The 16,428-nt window shown below is 46.5% G+C and overlaps 1 protein-coding gene across 1 annotated transcript in view; it reads right to left on the reverse strand.

Annotated features, from left to right (window-relative positions):
• The window catches only part of PPID (peptidylprolyl isomerase D), a 149,440-nt gene that overhangs the window by 119,123 nt on the left and 13,889 nt on the right, over nt 1–16,428 (reverse strand). The window lies entirely within an intron of this gene.

A 16,428-nucleotide genomic window follows, 5' to 3' on the forward strand; every position in this document is an offset into this window, starting at 1 on the left:
TCTTGGAGGCAGTCAGCCGCTGATGAAGCGCACTCCCAAAGGGTGTGGCTGAACCTAGCGAGCGTACAGGTCGCGTTAATAGACTTTAACGCCATGCTACAGGCAGAAAAAAACCTTCTTAGCCATGGCATCATATTTTTTGTCATCCCTATCCTGCGGAGCAGTGGGGTATGCAGATGTGCTGCCTGATGAGGTTGCAGCCTGTACAACCAAGCTCTCAGGAGTAGGGTGTTTTGACAAATATTCAGGGTCAGAACTAGCCACCCTGTATTTTGTTGACAGTTTTTTATTTACTGCCGGGATAATTTCTGGCGTTTCCCAGTTTGTCAAAATCCTTCTCTGTAGAGCAGAGTGAAATGGAACCACAGGATCCTCCTGTGGGCCCTTGTCCAGTATGTCAGTGAGGTCATCCTGCTGAAAGGCAGGAGAAGGTGCAGACCAACCCATAAATTCTATGATTCTAGACATCAGAGCTCTATATGGAGTCTCCGCATGTTCTCCTGGGTCTGGTTTGATAAATTCTGCTTCAGGAGAAGTGTCCAAGCCACTAGCTTCCTGAAGTGCATCCTGAAGATTTTTTAATCTTCCTTCCTCAGAGGCGAAAGTCTCTGGCTCTGGTGATGTGGTCCTCTGTAAATCAATATCTTGGTCTGAATCCTCCCTTTCCTCAAAAATCGAGGTTAAAGGGGGATACATTGGTTTTTGGAATGGTATAAACCCCATTTCCAATGCAGAAGGAGCCATCATCACAGGCCTTGAAAACGTCGATGTCGTCGACACCGACGTGAAAGTACTCGAAGGCGCCGTGAAAAGCGTCGAGAAATGTGTACTAGGCCTCGAAGAACTCGAAAGGATCGGAGTCTTGCTCGAGAACGACGTCGACGTTCTCGGCGTCGAGTCGGAGGTCTTTTGTCTAACCGTTGGCTGTGGAGTAGCCGTGGTTCTTTCCTTCACCGGCGTCGATATCGGCGTCGACGTCGGCGTCGACTCGATCGACTGATGCGCCGATGAATCCTTCGACAACGGCGTCGATGGCGCCGACCTCTGTTTCGAAGGAGTTTTCGACGATGGCGTCGATGATGCTTTATCTCCCGATGGCTCGAGGCGCTTTCGGGTTGACTTTTCCGCCGGGTACTGCGACTCGCGGCGTTTAGATTTTTTGGGTTTTTTACCCGGGGTATCACCCTCAGCTGTCTTCGAGGGGGACGAGGCCGCTTTCTCGAAGACGCTTAGCATCTTTTTCCTGAATTCCTCCCACTCAGCTTGCGAGCTGCGTTTTGTGGGGCAATGAACTCTCTCAGGAGAACTCGACGAAGATGACGAAGGGGATCTCCTACGTCTCTTCTTCGAGTGTCTCGATGTCGACGAGTGGTGGGAGCCACTTCGTGATCTAGATCGAGAGTGTTTTTTATGGTGAGGAGACGAACGTCTCGACTCTACCGAAGAAGCTTTCGAGGAAGTTAAAGTTGACCTACCTCTCTCGAGCTTCCCCCTACGCTCCTTCAAGGCTTTCGCCGTCATGGAAAGGCATTCCTCACACTCCGAACTCTGGTGCGTGATTCCCAGACACCACAAACAGACCCTGTGAGGGTCCGTCAACGACATTTTCTTCCCGCAGTCTCGGCACTTTTTGAAACCGGACCGAGGGGTCGTCGGGTCGGAGGAGGATGCCATCGATATCGAGGTAAATAGTAGTTATTATATACGTTATCTTGACGAGAACTGAGCAACGGTGTTCCGAGGCACAACGAAGCGCGGAAAAACGGAACTGAGCAACGGACGCTGCGCGCGGCCTTTATAGGCAGGATGACGTCGACGTCGGCACGGAGGCCGTCGAGGGTCATCGACTCGGCGATCATCGACGCGCAGCGCCCTCTGGCGAAAAAATTTTCCGAGGCCAGCAAAGCTGAAGGATTTCTATCTAAGATAAGGAATACGTCGGAGGACACAATCCCTTCGAAATTAGCATTCTCCCCAACACCCATCAAAAGAGTAAAAGGTAGAGTGTATGGAAAAAGATTCCCACACACAGAGGTATAATGACAAATAATCCACCAGTCAAAATCAAAACATTCTGGGAATGACACACGTCAGGAACATTTATCATTACTATGAAAATCTTACCCAACAGTTCCAGCCAAAGGCCTCATTCAGACCTCCCCCTCCCAAAATGGTAGAAGGGCTAACAAAAGGAAACCCACGATAGAAATGGTAAAAAAAACAAAAAATAAATAAGAGCTACAATAGGACATAGGTGACCCTATTGTGCATAACCGAGAGTGTGAATACAGTCTTCGGTAGAAAATAGCACAATAGTCATTATAACACTTCTACTGCCAGCAACCATTGCTATAGGGTTGTCTAACTGACTAAAAAGTCACAGGAGCAGAGAGAAGGGGCGTTAGGACAGTTTTTCTGAAGTCCAACCAAGGGCTTAGTGAAACCATTCAACTGCAAGACAAGACTGCACTCTTAGTAGAAGGCTGTACCACCCGAGTATATGGTAACGTAGACAAAGCAGCCAGGCTTATCTTAGGAGGGAGAGGGGGCTGCAGGAAAGTACACTGCACCTGCAGTACACCAAGGATTCAATAGAAACACTTACAACCAGAAGTATTATACAAAATAAAAGTTTTATTTTAAATACAAGTAGGCCCAAGTTAGTCCTGGGGCAAGTACTGATCATAGAGTCAAAAACACATTTATAAAAAGACACCACATTGCTTGAAGGTACACAGACCAAAGCATAAATCCTTCAAAATACCCAACAGTAATTCTAGGGAGGTCAGACCTTAGAATACACATTTAGCATAGGCCTCACCTATTCATGGGGAGTAAAACCAATAGCTATTTTAGATTACTTTCTGTAATACAAGGGTAGTAAGTCATGTCAGTTATGCAGTGACACTCAAAATCACATAGTAAACCAAACCTGTTACCAGGATAAATTTCTGAATAGTGGACCACAGATCATTCAACAGTGCATACCTAGTTATGCTAGGTGATTAAAACCGTTTTGGTGCAATATACAATTACAGTTGCTTGGAAGGCAGAGTCGACCACTGGACGAAGGAATCCGAAGAAGAACTTGGAAGAGACGCCTGCTGCAACTCCTGGACCATTGCTTTCCCCGGTGAAACCCTGCTGCTGTGCTGAAGCTCCGAATTCGTTTTGACTAGAGAAGCCCAGCATGGACGACTTCTCCCCTTGGGTTGGTGGGACCATTCGACCCCAAAGTGAACTCGTTTGGACATCCTCTCAGAGCTGGCTGTACTCCCGCTGCTGGAACTGAAGTGCCAGGGAGAGGAACACCAAACCGAGTACATCGCTTTTATGACAGACCCGTCTTTCAGGAAGATCCCCCACACTCCTTTGAAGCAGGACAGACCAAGCCTGAGCCACCTCAGAGTGCTGGACCCCAGATGTGAGGAAAAGTCCAGAGTGGTATTCGTGGACCGCGGTGGTATTTGCTATTGACGCAAGGAGCTGAAACCACAAAGTGCCGCTGAATTGAAATTTGCCCATTGCTGCCTGCTGACCTTCCAAGTTGTAGTGCAGGAGTCCCCAGATGTCCTCCCTCCCGTCCCCCCGACGGAGGCCAAGGAACACGGTAACAGAAACCAGCTGGAACCATTTCTTATAACCAAAGGTACTGTAAAGTTTAAGAGGACTTACCTGTGGTGGTGTAGCCTTACTTGTTCTCAGTTGAGACTTGTCTTGGTTAACCTTGCAGAGTTGCTTACAGCTTTGTCCCTTACAAGCCTCCCAGTGTGTGGCCCTTCAAGTGATTTTATTTCTACAAACTTTAAAACCTTGTGCAAGACTTTTACTTACCTGCAAAGAAGATCTTCAGCTCCCCTAGACTTTGCTCAATTAACATTGGCTGTCCTGGCTCCCCGAGCGACTCTTCTACCTCGGACTGTGCCTTTACCTTCCCCCAGGAAAGGGTTAATTGACTTTGCATTAGAGGGTTGAAAAGTATTTGTTAACCTTTGTTTTACTCCCCAATCTAACCTTTGCACCAAACTCAGTATTGCTCTAAATGTACCAGTGATAAATCAATGTCCACAGTGTCCTAGCTATTTAAGTCACCCGAGGGTGTAGGAAGTGTGTGTGCCATCCCCAATGGGTATCCCCGGATTAGAGAAACTATGTGTATTGAAATATATTTTGAAGTGTTACGTGTTTTGCTCCCTTCTGAAGAAGGTTTATCTGACTGTTAGAGGAATCTGTAAAAGCCCTACTCCTCACACTGACCCCTCTTGAGAGGAGCCTGGCTGCTCAGCCACACTACCAACCTGTGTAGTAAACACCAAGGTTGGGTTACCTATTGCCAGGAGGACAGGTCTACCAAAAGGTACTGCACACAATCTTGCCTGACACGTAATATACTATTGCAGTTGCTTTTCAGCTCAGTGGGACACAGACTGAGGTAAGCAATATCCAACTCATTTTAGGATGGCACAACCCTAACTCAAGGTAGGTAAAACCCATATACTTTTTAAAGGAGACATCAGGTAAGTATAGCATAAGGCAGACTTATTCTAGACAGGCTAACAGCAAGTCAGTAGAAGCAAGACTCAAATGGGGACAGTCACACATGTATATCCTAACAGGAATAGCAAAGTGAAGTCAACAGCATTTCTTTTGGAACGAGGGGAACCCAATTCACATGGGGGGGGGGGGGATCTCTCTCTTCTGCAGGTGCTTCCCTCTGGAATGGCCCCCTGCCCCTCTATAACTTGAGCTGTACCACCTGAAGTTCCGTAAGCAGCTCAAAACGTCCCTCTTCCTCTCGCTCCCCCTCAAAACCCCCCGCTGACCCAACTGACCTGCCTGCTGTACAGACTGGTTGCTTGGCTACCCTCAAGAGTCTCACTGGGTACCAGGCTCTGTCTTTATCAGTCACCCTTGCAGTGCCTTCGGGCCTACCATGCACTTAGGGGCTGTAACCCTACAGTCCCTTGTTCTCCTTGCAATACACCCAGAGTTGTGCTGCACTTACTCAGAGCATTGCTGCCCGGTTATCCCCTCTCCCTTGCACCCCTCCCTCTTCCCCCGCACCCTGACAAGGCCTAGTAAATAGTTTGTCTTGTCCCCCCCTCCATTTTACCTCGCTTGTCCTGTCGCGCCTAGAAACACTTATGTACAGGCGCTTTATACGACTGAACATACTTTGTTAGACAGATAAACAGTTCAAGGAAAGTAAGACTTTCAGTATACTTATTAAGAATGGCACACAGCTATTTAAGCCAGGTAAAATCCAAGGCAGACAGCAAGCTAGGGGAAGAAAGACCAAATTGAGGAACTTGTACACCTATTCTCTGAAAGAAATAGTGCAGTTAACAGCATTACTTTTAGGAAGAGGCAAAGCTAATTCACAGGTAAGATCTAGATACACACACACACTAAGTAAGAACTTTTCTAACTTTCCACTCTCAGAGTTACAGTTACCAACCAACTCTTTTAAACAGGCGTTCTCTTTTCTCGGCAACAGGCCCAACCCTTAAAAAAATATTTCCCTTATTCTGGGAGTGCGTTAGGCAAGATTGTATGTAGTAAGCCTGTGGGAGACTACACCAGCCATGTCCTCTTGGCAATAGGTAACCCAACCTTTGGTATAAGCCTGTACTACACAAGTTGGTAGCATGACTGAGCAGCCAAGCGTATCTCAAGAGGGGTCCATGTGAGCTGTTGAGGTGCAACAGATTCACAGTGACACGTATTCAAACACCACTTCTATTCAAGGTTTCTTATTAAAATAATCATTAAACAGTCAGTTTTAGAATAAGCCTTCTTTAGAAAGGGCAATACGCAACAAAATAGGCTTCAAAAATACACTCCTTCAGTTTCAGTTAAGTCAGCAGATACCCTTTTGGGATGTCACACACACACTTCCTACACCATGAGGGGACTTCAATTGCTAGGACACTGTGGACATTGATATATCACTTTAACACTGAATGCAATACAGAGGTTGTGGGGAAAGGAATAGGTTATGGAAGGAAACAAAGGTTAACTAGTTTCTCCAAACAGGTAAGCACTTTACAATCCCCCCAATGAAATATAGGTTAACCCTTTCCCAGCTATACAAGTAACTTATGTACGACTTTTTGAGGGGCAGAAACACAGAGGGAAAGAAGGGTCTTCAGGGAGCCAAGACAGGCAATATCAATTGAGCAGAGTCTAGGGAAGCTGAGGCCCTCATTGAAGATACCACAAAGTAAGCTGGGAGGCTTGTTAAGAGCAAAGATGAAAGCAACTCTGCAAAGGGCAGCCAATGCAAGTCTCCAGTGAGAGCAAGCAAGCTGCACACAAGAGGCAAGTACCCCTAGTTACACAGTACCTTGAGACTAAAGAAAAAGATCCAGCTGACTGGTGTTCCTGTTGCAGCCCTGCAGACCCTGTTGTTCCTGGGACTTGGTCGTGGGGACAAGAGGGAGGACGTCTGGGGACTCCTGCACTACGGTTTGATGGTCGCTGCAGCAATGGGCACACTCCAGATCAGCGGCACTTCGCGGTTTAATCGCACCACTGCGGTTCTTGGCCACCATGTGGGCTCCCCTTGCTTCTGGGGTCCAGCACTCTGTTGAGGTGGCTCAGGCAGTCCTGCTTCGAGGTATTCCTTAGGATCTTCCTGGAGCTCAGGTCCGGCTTAAAGACGATGCACTCGTTCCTGGTGTTCCTGTTCCCTGGCACTGGTCAAAGGATCGAATACAAAGGGTCGAATGGTCAAAGGATCGAAAACCAAAGGATCATTTTTTTTAAAAATAATATATTTTTTGGGGGGGGGGGGGGGGTTCGTTTAGTGAAAAAAGGTGTTTACCACAAAAACAGGGCTGGGGAGGTGGGGGGGACCCCCCCCCCACAAAATAAATAAAAAATTTACAAAAAAAACCAAAAAAAATTTGATCCTTTGATCATTCGACCCTTTGGTTGTCGATCCTTTGACCTACAACCCCTGGCACTCAGTTCCAGCAGCAGCAAAGTAGTACAGCCAACCGGGAGAGGGGTTCCAGCCAAGTTAGTCTTAGGGTCAGTTTGTCCCACCAACCCAAGGTCTTCTCTAGTCAATTCGAAATTTGGAGCTTCAGCACTGCAGCAGGGCTTCACCAGGCAAACCAATAATCCAGGTGGGTGCAGACAGCTTCTCTTCCAGTTTCTTCTTTGGTTCCTTCGCCTTCTATGAAGGTTACTCCCATTAATTTGCAGCCTAGCTGTCACACAGCAGGGTGGCTATCCTGCAAGGACAGCCAGCCAGAATCACCTTTGGGTGCATTCCTATAACCAAGGAGACTAAGCACAGGTAATCGGGAACCTCCCTCGCTTCCTGCCCTGCCAGACACGCCAGAGCCAGAGGCGGGCTTCACCCGTGAATCCCGCCAAAGACAAAACTAACAAAAGGGACCAAACCACGCAGAGTAATATTATTATTTGAGTAAATCTCAAGAAGGACCTTACAAACAAGAAATGGCAAAAAAAGGAGACTGGGGGCCAGGTTGACAAAATGGGCACCCATGGGTGCAATACTGCAGCTGAGCATTCAGCCAGCGGTAAAAACGCACAATGGTAGGAAAATTAAACCACTGCCACCAGCCATTAATTGTAGTAAGGGTAACATACATTTTTTACATGAGAAGGTAGACATAGGGGATACTAAGTAACCCCAGTACTCCACATAAGATGGTGTGTGCTGGGTCTACAAAGGGAAAAAGGTAAGTAAAGTCAATTTCACTTTATTACTCTAGGAAGCAGTTTATCCAAGAGAAGGTATTTAAACCTTAAGAGAAATCCAAAGGACTTCTCTGTGACAGTTCACGGAGGGTGCTGTGTGTCACCATACAAAATGGTGATGCCTATGGAGTGTGTCAGACTCCAAAACCAAAAGCTACAGTCACTTCTAGACAATTGCTAGGTGCAACACCCAACACAAGTTAGGTGTTCCATCTAAGTCAAATTCCCCATTGCTTGGAGCCACCTTGCACATATGTGCTGCCTACAGCTTTTGAGTCAATTGTACTGCCCATCATATTTTAGTAAATGACCACCTTCCCTAACCTAGATGTCGCCTATTATACTGGAGTTATCTGTCTTAGCTGCACATACCCAAACCTTGACTAGGCTGGATTACACAGCTCTATTTTAGATCAAACTGCCACCCCACCCCATGGTGACGCCACAAGATGCAGACCTTACAAGTCACGTTCGCCCTTCTCACTTTAACAACATTCCTAGTCCACATACCTAGACTTACTCCTACTACTGAACACATTACCCCCCCCAACGCTCAACCCACACCCTTGCCATGACACAGACTCAACCCCAATCATTAATGAATCATAATGACCAAAATGAACCACCTCAACAACATAGAACCCTCGAATCTATACCATGCAATACCATATCTAGAAATGCCAGACTCCGAGCCAGACTTGCAAAACTACATGAACCACGTGCCAGAACATTGACCACATCTAACCGTAGCAAACCCACACCCATTAGGGGTTCAGAAAGACCACACAGCCTAAACCTAAAGACTCAGAATGCACACTTCTGCCACGACCCCCCACCCCCATCCACTAGCCCACACCTAAAAGGTGCACTAATTAATGCTAAGTCCCTGATTGCTCATGCCACAGAGATTGCTGATCTTATCCAGACCGAAAACCTTGACTTCCTGGCCATCACAGAATCCTGGCTACATGCCGCCGCAGGACCAGCCATCATGTTAGCAATCCCCAACAGCTACACCATCCTAAGAGCTGACAGAGGCGAAGCCCGCGGAGGGGGCATAGCCCTCATCATTAAATCCAACCTATCCATCAGGCTAGCTCCCTCGAATGACACCAAATCATGTGAAAGCCTTACAGCTAAACTAGCTTTTAACAACTCCCAAACCCTCACCATCCACCTTATCTATAGACCTCCAGGCCCTATTGGTACCTTTGAGGAGGACATCTCTACCATTCTATCGCACAACCTAAAACAATCATCACAAGTTATCCTGCTAGGGGATCTCAACCTAGGCTTCAATGACCAAAACGACCCACAGGCAAGCAGAGTGGCTAACCTACTTTCTGAACTAGGCTTCTCACAAAAAGTACTTCACCCGACCCATAACAAGGGTAGAATACTTGATTGGGTGGCAGACCATAACTGTAATGCCTCTCCATCCCATCGATCTCCCCACGAATTTGGACAGACCACCACCTTATAACATTTGCTCTAGAAACGGTCAGACCCACTTCCACCTCAGTCCAGTCAGCACCTTCCATCCCGACCAGGAATAAGAAAAACAATCACTCCAGATAACCTACTCCCCCTCATCCTCATCCTCCCCACACTTAACTCACTACCAGATACCCTGGACCCTGAAACCCTAGTGAATTATGTCCTCTGCCTTGGACATAATTGCTCCACTCAAAGTGAGACGCAGCAAACCGAAAGCCCACTTCAACTCTTGGTACACCCCCCCCCCCCCATCTAAAAACTCTGCGTAACAAAAAAAGACAATGCGAGGTCGCATAGAAACTACAACCATCGGAAGAAAACAAAAACACTCAGAGATATCTACCCTGTGTAAAAAGGAAATACTGTCGGCCAAACGGGAAACCTACAACTCTGGAATAGCCCAAGCCAATTCCAACATGAAGGAACTCTTCATCATCCTAAAGGAAATAGAATCCCCCATCCCAGTGCCCGACAACTGTGTCAAAGATAAAACATGGTGCACCAACATTCAGCAAGCCCTAGCTAACAAAATAACTCTCCAATCTAATATTGCCACGAAATAATCCACGCTCAGTCTCGACTAAGCCCAAAACAGTTACCACCCCTCCTATAAATAACAACAACCACCCTTGCTTCAAGTTCTCCAAAGTATCTACTGAGACAGAAAAAAATCATATTGTCACTCAAACCATCCAACTGTCAGGGGGATCAATGTCCAGCCCAACTGATAAAGGACGCTGCTAGAGACCTTGCCCCCTTTATCTCAAAACTCATTAACGCCTCATTCGCTACAGGGTCCATACTGAGTAACCTAAAAGAATCCTGGGTACTCCCTTTGCTCAAAAAACAGACGCTAGACCCTGCCAAACCCACGAACAACCGCCCAATCACTACAGTGCCATTCCTTCTAAAAATCATAGATAAAGTGGCATACTCACAAATACAGAAACACCTTGAAACCAACAATTTACTAGGAGCACGGCAGTCTGGCTTCCGTCCCCAGCATGGGACCGAAACTGCCCTCTTAGATCTAAAGGCGCAAATTGACGAGCTAAGGGATCAAGGTAAACCAGCCCTACTCCTCCTCCTGGACTCATCAGCTGCATTTGACCTTGTTGACCACAAGGTCCTTTGTAGGCACTTGGATATAGCCGTGCACTTCTCACAAAAAGCCACAAATTGGATCCAATCCTTCCTCAATAACAGAACCATGAGCGTCTTCTCCACCACTACGGCAGCAGACTCCATCCCCATCACATGTGGTGTGCCCCATGGATCCTGCGTTTCGCCTACACTCTACAACATCTTCAATAAGCCCCTTTTCGATGATCTGGACCTTCTTGGTATCACCTACACTAACTATGCAGATGATACCCAGATTCTCCTACCACTTACCGGTGATTACGACAAGGATTTGGCCTTGGTGAATAGAGTGTATCTCATCATCCAGGCATGGATGGCCACTCACGGTCTATGCCTGAATGATGACAAAACTGAAATCATCATCCTCGGCACACCTCCCACCCTCAAAAAAAACTGGGCCCCAATTACTCCTCTTTTAATATTGATAATAACCAAATTACTACTGCCGACGCGGTAAAAACCCTGGGTTTCTACCTGGACTCCACCCTCTCTTTCAACAAGCAGGTCAATGCGATGGCTTCTGCAACCGCCTACACCTGCAAATTGATAAGAGCAGGCAAACCCTTCCTATCAAACTATAGCTATATCACACTCGCGAGAGCGCTCGTGTTATTAAAGCTGGACTACTGCAACTCGCTCTATATAGGGGTTAATAAGGAAATCATAAAAAGAATTCAAATTCTGCAGAACAACGCGCTCAGAGCAGCACTGAGTATCCCTAGGAGAGCCCACATCACCGAACTCAGACGAGCTAATAACTGGCTCTCTACTCAGGAGAAAATCCAACTAAAAGTCGCCTCTTTGGTCCACAAATGCCTTAACAACGCCGCACCGCAGTACCTTTCTGCGAGATTCACAAGATTAAAGCCAATAAGACTCACCAGATCCGCTAATTCCAACAACTTAATTATACCTAGAGTTAAATTGACTAAAGTCGGCGGCTGCAGCTTTCAGGTGAAAGCAGCTCAACTCTGGAACTCCCTACCGTCCGCCCTGAAGACCGACCAACCCTACCCCACTTTCCGACACAACCTCATAACATGGATCAAAAATGCAGACTCTCAATAGATCGCTCACCGCCTAGACTCTCTACCCCTAGGAGTATAAATGCCTACAAATGCCTTCATTTTCACCTGTTGTATATTGCATATTGTATACTCCTGTATATTTTTGCTGTATATTATTCCAGTATATTTTTGCTGTATATTACTACTTTATTTGTACATTGCTGCTCCATTCTTGCCTTGTGATCTTGTAACTAAGTTTTAAGTTGTCTTATAAAAAGGCGCCCGGTTACCCCTGGGTCTGGTGCGCAATATGAGTAATAAAAACAAACAAACAAAAGAAACAGTCCAAATAAAATAAAAATACACGAGAGAGTGAGAAAAAGGTCTCACTCTAGGATAAAAATCAAAAGTCCTAAGGTAGAAGGGAATTCACACAGTGAACACAGTGTTCTTCGTGGCAGAAGGGGGGGGGGGGGACACTAGGTCCAGACAGTTCAGGAAGGCACAGAAGTATCAAAAGTCAGAGTTCCTAAGGAATATTGGTCAAACAAGTAAGTATTTCACTTTAGAGTTCGTGGAGGGTCCAGGGAATTCTGAGAAGACACCCTAGGAGGATTCCAGCAGTGGACCTGGGTGAACTGGATGAGAGAGCTCCCAATCACAAGAACACCCCAAAGTTTTACAGAAATCACAAAGGCTTAATGTAAGTAAACACCCCAGCCAGCACAGTACATTAGCATGGAAGACTAGTTCCAGCAAGAAGACTCCAGGATCTGCATCCAAAAACCCTGTTGAATTCCTTTATCAATAAGACAGACAACAGGACACAAAGGACTTTTGCAGCAGGGAAAGCTCTAGGGAAGATTATCTTCACATGGTTTATTCAGCACAGAAGAAGAGGTTGCAACAGGGGAGACTACAGGATCTGCAGCCAAAAACCAGGTTGCTGAATTCCTTGTCATGAAGACAGAACCTTATAAGGACGTTTGAAGCATCAGATCAACGTGGAAGACTGCAGGCAAGAGTTTCTTCGCAGCCGATGCAGGTTGATGCTGGTTTTGGCACCTTTTTCAAGGAGCCAGAAGATGATTGAAGATTGCGGATTGGATTCTCGTTGTTTGCAAGATCCAGTACAAGTGAGGGGACTTTTCTGACTCGATTCACGTCTCTGGAGGTCCAGCAGGATGCCCACAAAGTTTCAGTAAGATTTGGAAGACCGTGCACCGCCAGATTGCTCGAGGTCCCAAGGTATTGGAGCCCCACATGGTCGCAGCACCATGTAGGATGGCTCAAAAAGCTAATCTTCTTGACTGTAGTGCGTCTCACCAGGCTCTGGGTCGTCCGCTTCAGTTTCCCCAGGTCGATTGGAAGGAAGGGTCATAGAAGGCTCTGGTTACACAGCAGGCTCTCTGGTCACTGGAAATCGCCACGTCCTTTGTTTTCTAGTCGCCCTCTTCGGTTTTGGTTCCATTGGTCGACTACCTCTTCAGTTTCCAGGATCTGACTTTTGTGCAGGAACCCAGCCAAACAGACTTGCAACATTCAAACTTGGGGGGTTGGCGGTCCTTTCAAGCCAGCCATCCTCCCCCATTTTGAACTGGATTCTCGCAGGCAGGCTGGAAGACAAAGGGCTGCTGAGTTTTGCACTCCTTAGATTCCTGCCTTAACAGAAACTCTGGAGCCTGGGCGGGCTTGACCGAGGTCTCCCGCCGAAGATAAAATCGACACAAAGGATTTTCCCACCCTGGGGGTTAAGGGAAGGAACAAGAAAGGACAAGGCACACTAAAATGGTGAAAAATATGACAGAGGCAATTTTAGTAAAATATACAGATCTGTGAAAAAACAGCCTGCGGTAAAGGTGCAGTGAATTAGAACCATTACCGTTAAAAAGGAGAAAGGGGATGCATTGCATGTCCCCAGCACGCCACATAAGGTGGGGTGTACTGGTTTTCAACTAAAAATGTAAAAGGGATCATTGCTATGAAAATCTTACCTAACAAAGGGTATACTAGGTATCCCCTTTGAACTACACATAAGGTGGTGTGTGCTAATCTCTCATAGTACAATGTTTTAGGGGAACTGTAGTTCACAGGGATAGTGAAAGAATCTCAAAGGAGGAACCAAGTGGTCCCCAGCAACACTGCACATAGGGTTGAGCGTGCTGCAAAACTTTAACACAGATAAGAGATATGGAGGAAAGCAGACTTCATAGTAAAGGTAAAACACAGAGAACAGAGTTCCAACAGTCAGAACAAAATAAGAAATGAATGAGGGAGAAAAGGCTCCCCTCATTCAGGATAGAAAGAAAAACTGCAGAAGTCCAGCAAACCGTTTAGGGGGTCTCACTAGGAGAGGGGATGAAGTATGAAAATGATAAATCCTCCTAACATTAATATCACACAAGACTAAATAAATGATCCTTATATACACACACAATAACTTGAGTGGGGCAAAATACATAAACCACTCCAAAGGAAAGTTTAGTATACAGCAGTACAGGTCCACAGAGATACACCAACTTTAAAAGTCCATCCCTAAGATGTATGGGGCCTTATGCCAAAGATTGCACCAAAGTTCCACGCGGTTTTGTGAGACGGAAAAAAGTTAGTGGAGGGCGCCTGAGGCCCAATGATGGAGTAGGGAACAAGTATCCTAGCTAATAGTGCCCCTCACTTTCGGAATGCTTGCGCGAACAAGCAAAGGCGAACTATTACAAACATTTCTAAAAGATTTAAAAGATCCTAAAGGGAGTTGGGGGTGTCAGGTAAGTACTGTTAAAACTCACTTACGTCTTCTGAAGAGGGCCCACAGCCGTTTCCCCGCCTTGAGCTACAACCATTGATGCCCATGGGTTGCAGGTTTGTGCCTCTGGTCAGCAACAAATGCTGGTGCAAGGTCTTCGGAATGGAGAATGCAAAATAACTATGCAGGACCCCTTTTCGCACAGGACTGGATGCAGTCGTACTTTGCCTCCTATCTTGGGTCCCCTTGGTGTTCTGTAGCACACGCTGTTGATCCCCAAAGTTTCAGGTCTCACTGCGGAACGGCAACGTCATGCAGCACGGTAAACTCTGAGCTGGGCAGCCACTGGGTGATACAGGGGCACTTCCGAGGGCTTTTCTATGCAGTACTCTGAGCCGAAGTCGAGAATGGGTATTCCCTCCACTACAGGGGGCGAAGCTCCCTCATAGGACTTCTGAAGATCACCTACAAGAAAGGGCTCTCCCAGGCCTTCTTGCAACGGTTCATGGTCTCCTTACACATCTTGCAGCTGGACAGGATACTTGGCTCCTTCAGGTTTCTTCCAGGATCTCTCTGGAGCCGGTGCTGTGGTCCTCTTCTTATCCAAAAGCCAGGTAAGGGCCGAAAATCCCACTAGCCAATCTACTCCCACTAGAAAATCTAAGATCTGGCCCACACACACACACACACACACACACCCCAGCAGTGGTCCAATCAGGACCACTGGTGGCATAGCTCATGCATACCATTCAGGCACATTGAAACGGTTTGTGGATTGGGACCACAGTCCCAACCCACCTCATGGCAGGAAACACACATGGCCCTGCAGTAGCCCACAAAACCCTTCAGCTTTCTCAGGCACTGGAAGTCCATAAGGATTTTCCTGTCCACACAGGTCAGGAAGAAGGGATAGAGCAAAGACGGCCAAGGGACAAATGAAAAACCTTGTGGCACGGCCATGTTTGGACAGTAGCCACAGTAGCCAAACGCAGCAATGCTAAAACAAAATAACAAACAGTACTGCTACCACCAGCTTGTCCCTTAGGCACACCAAAAGTAAACAAACATCCTGAGTGTTAGTAGTCTAGGGCAAAACAAAAAGTGCACCCCATTCCAATGCAAGATCCATTGCACAATGATAAAAAGTTACCATGCAACATCTGATCCCCAGATGCGACATAACAAGGGTTCAGTATAGTCGCTTACTGCAAATACACAGTAAACTGCCATTCTCCGCCCCCCCCCACCAGTTTTTATTTGCACAATACTGTTTGAATATTAGGACTGTTTCTCTACATTTTTATTATTTGTACCGCACTGCAGCCCGCCGGCATCAAAGCATTTAAAAACATACAATGTTGAGGTCCATAAATACATAAACATTTTTTGATATAGGTAATCCTAGTTGGGTGCATGGGTGTTCTAGACGGAGGTCGTATTCAAAAGGGCTTATAGTGTAAATCCAGGCAGGAACTCCAGAGTGCTTTCAATAGCTTCAAATGAAATCAAACACAGTCATCCTCCAATTTAGAAGTTACGAAGATCGATGGGCATAGTTATTATTCACCCACAACCCAAGTGTAGTGCAGGACTACAAAGAGTAGCTACTTGTGGGCTGAGGGCTCTATTTCTGAAGATATGTAGGGCGGTCCACACACCTTTATTTTGCACTGTTGTTGTGAATTATGAACCTTACCCAAACCGAATGTGGGTGCCACTCTGGGTTGGAAATGGCTTGGTGCCATTTAGCTCCTTCTACCCTAGGAGAGACGGTTTACCTCAAAACCAACAGTTCCCAGGAGCTACTTTTGGCTCCCCCATGCCAAATGGTGCATTTCAAACATGCAGTGTGACGTTTGAGAATGCAAACAAAGAAGAATTAAGACACATTTTAACATAATGAAGCATACATTATTGGCCAAAAGTTATAGTGTATTTATTTATTTTAATGAATATAGCGCGCAAACAGCCCTTCGGCATCGAGGTGCCGTTACATGTGAAGAGCTTAGTTACTTGAGGCATAAGCAGGGGCGTTGCTAGGGGGGGGCAAAGGGGGCTATAGCCCCTGATCGTTTGATTGTAGCCCCGGATAGAATCTCAGGAGCTACAGCCAAAAGACTAGCTAGCCCCCAGTCCCAACAGTTCCGACATCAGCTTAGCCCCGGGTCTTTTCCAGACCTAGCAACTCCCCTGGGCATAAGGGATGCCATTGCAATAAATACAGATTAGATCCATACAGTATACAACACTGTCTGGCAGTGGTAGGAGTGTTGTGTACATGTAACATCTGGTTTATATTAGGTG

Source organism: Ambystoma mexicanum, chromosome 6q (assembly GCF_040938575.1).
Source record: "Ambystoma mexicanum isolate Mex_15411 chromosome 6q, UKY_AmexF1_1, whole genome shotgun sequence".
NCBI lineage: Eukaryota > Metazoa > Chordata > Amphibia > Caudata > Ambystomatidae > Ambystoma > Ambystoma mexicanum.